Genomic DNA, 3,383 nt, shown 5'->3' with positions numbered 1-3,383 from the left:
CCAATGGCCTTCTTGCAAGTGTAGAGGGATATAGTGTCCTTCTTCACTCTGTCTTTTTATCAATTACCAACCCTAAGTAACTGGCACTGTCGCTGAAGGAGAGCCTGCATCCGTTTAGTATTGGGGGGTTGAGGGACGGGATTTTGTATTTGGTTGTAGACAACACAAGTTCCGTTTTAGAGGGATTAATTCCCAGTCCACGCGACTTTGTCCATTCTGACAGTCGCGCGAGCTTCGCGGTCATTAATTCGCAGAGTGTTTGAGGGAATTTTCCCGAGAAGATAATGGCAACGTCGTCCGCGTATGCTACCACCTTACAGCCCTCCCCTTCCAGGTCACACATAATCTTATTGACTGCTATGTTCCATAGCAGGGGAGACAGGACACCGCCTTGCGGGGTGCCTCTGTTGACATACCTTGACTGAGTGGACGATCCCATTGATGATGTCACTGTCCTGCATGTGAGCAATTGATCTATGAGCATCACCAAGTGACAATCCACTCCCAGGTCAGTCAGGGCCTCTGTGATGGCTTCCGGTATGACATTGTTAAAAGCTCCCTCAATGTCTAGGAAAGCGATTAAGGAGTATTCTTTGACGTGTAGAGATTTCTCTACCGCCGAGATTACTTCATGGAGTGCCGTTTCCGTGGATTTCCCTTTTCGGTAGGCATGTTGGGCGCCTGACAGCCACTGAGGATTAATGGTTGTCCTCAGCTGCAGCCCTACTAGTCTTTCAAAGGTTTTGAGAAGGAAGGACGATAGACTTATTGGTCTGAAGTCTTTTGGGGTTGTGTGTGAGGGTTTCCCTGCTTTAGGGATAAAGACTATTTTAGCCTTTAGCCAAGCGCGGGGGATTTTTCCCACTGTCAGTATCTTCCTGAAGATACTTTGCAGCCAGTTGATGGCCATGTCCCCGGCTTTTTGTAGCTGAGCCGGAATGACTTGGTCCGGGCCAGGTGATTTGTAGGATTTAAAGCTGTTTACTGCCCAGCTAATATTCCGTTTTGTGAGGATGTGCCCCATCGAGGTTTCCAGGCCTTCACTTGGGGTGTCTGCCGGCTTGATGGTCGTACACCCAGGAAAATGAGTATCGAGTAGAATGTGTAGGGAGTCCTCACTAGAGTTTGTCCACGTACCATCAGTTCTCTTGAGATATCCAACCAAGGGGGATGTTTTTGACAGGATCTTGCGTAGCCTTGCGGCTTCTGACGTGTCCTCAATTTCGGAGCAACATTTTTTCCAAGAGGCCCTTTTTGCTCTTCTTGTTTCTTTTTTTTTAGGGTAAGCATACTTTTGTAATTTTCCCAGTGCGCTACCTCGCTGCTGCTTTTGGCTGTGTTAAAGAGAGTCCTGCAGTCTTTCCGGAGGGTATCTATATGTTTAGACCACCAGGGGGGTTTCATTTTCCCTCTTGGTTTGGTTGAGGGGCAAGCTGCCATGAAGGCCTTGTTGCAAGCTTCCGTGAAATTGTCCACAAGACGATTAAGATCGTCTTGTGTGTCCGGGCATTTTGGGGCTAGGGGGGGGAGTAATTCCTCCATTTTTGCACTATACGTATCCCATTTAGCTTTTCTTGGGTTTATATAGCTAGTGGGTATGGTGCTTTCGAGCGATAGGATTGTCTCGATGTACCTGTGGTCGGAGAAGGAGTGGTCTTCTAGGACTCTCCAACTTTTCATTATGTCTGACAGTTTGTGAGACAATAGAGTGAGGTCAATAACCTCTTGACGGGTTTTTATGATAAAAGTGGGGTCATTACCCCGATTACCAATAATTAGGTTGGAGTTTAGGATGAAGCTGAAAAGTGACTCACCCCTTACATTTGTATCCGAGCTCCCCCATTGGGTGTGATGAGCGTTGGCATCGCAGCCTATTAGTAGGCTTGTATTCGACTTCTCGCTGTCGCTGGCAATCTTGCGAACGAGGTCACTGGGAGGATCGCTTTCTTCATGAGCCATGTAGGACGACACCAGGTAAAGGCGTGCCCCTTGTAGCTCTAGGCTAGCCGCCGTGTTGTCGCCATTGCTAAAATTATGGAGCAGAAAGATATTTAAGTGCTTTCTTGCTAATATGCAGGTTCTAATTTTACCTTCAGTTTGGGCTACAATCAGCTTGTAGTCCTTCGTCGCTAATCCACAGACCCTGCCTCCTACCACCCAGGGCTCTTGGATTAGGACTATGTCCCCTCCGCTCGCGACTAAGCGGAGTATCAGGGCAGCGGATGCTGCTTTACAGTGGTGGAGATTAATCTGCAGAAGCCTCAGAGATTTCATTAGAGTCATTCTCCACCACTGTTATATCGGCGTCCGAGTCGTCGAGGATCTCGTCCCGACATAGCGCCTCAAAATCGGCATCAGCTCCGTCTCCGAGGAGTAGCTCTCCAGGGCCGGCTCCGGCTCCGGGTCTACTTCGGGTGCCTCGATCTCCGAGACAACGTCCTGCTCAACTGGGTTGTTGACAGAACGCGCCTCGGCCGCTGCATCCAACTTATAGACCTTCATGGTCACCGAGCTGAACCCGAAGTTAAGCTCTCCCCTTGCTGCCTCGATCGGGGCTATCGATTCCTTGTTCAGGATAACCATCGCCTGATTTGTGGGGCCCTTTGATGCCTCCACTTTAACCACCTTCCAATCTGAGGTTGGCAGTGTGGGGTTGCATCTCTGCAACATCGTAAGGATCCGCTCGGGCTCCTTGAAGGTGGCCGGTACCCATATACGGGCCCTTGGTCTACTGGGCACCTCGCTCCAGTCCACAGCGACGAGCTTCGCCCCGGCGTAGACCTTACCGACTTGCGCCACCGCAGCTTTGTATAGCTTTACGGAGCGCTCATCCTCGCAGGCTACCACTTTGATGCTCCCCTGGAACCATCCCATGTCTTTGCAGACCGGGGGTGGCCCGGGATCCTTGTCGAGAAGCTCGAAGCAGCGGTCGGCCAGTGCCGCTTCCACCTACTTCCATTGGCTTCTGGGTATTTTCCCCTCCGCGCTGCCTTTGTCGAGAACGCCTATCAGCGTCCTCTCCTTGGCAATCTACGCGAAGGATACATTTGGTAGAACCCTGGATCGCTTCGCGGCAGGTCCGGGCGTCTCTTGAGAGCGCTGCCTCTTCGGTTGTGCGGCCACCATCTGTGGCTCCACACTGAAGTTGGGCAACACCACCGAGGCCCATTCCACTTTCTTCAGCCAGTCTGCTGTTGGGCTGACTTCCTGGCTGGCGTTCTGCCGACGGAGTATGTGCCCAGCACTCCTCTTTTCGGCATAGCTATATTTTTTGGTTTGGGCGCTGGTTGATGGTAAGCCATCACCCGCCGCTTCACCGGAAGGTTGAGCAGCCGCAATATTGCTTAGCTGCCCCACCATGGTATCAGTTTTGGGTGTTGGCT

This window comes from Drosophila guanche, unplaced genomic scaffold (genome assembly GCF_900245975.1).
Source record: "Drosophila guanche unplaced genomic scaffold, DGUA_6, whole genome shotgun sequence".
NCBI lineage: Eukaryota > Metazoa > Arthropoda > Insecta > Diptera > Drosophilidae > Drosophila > Drosophila guanche.
Note: the sequence above shows the minus strand (reverse complement) of the source record.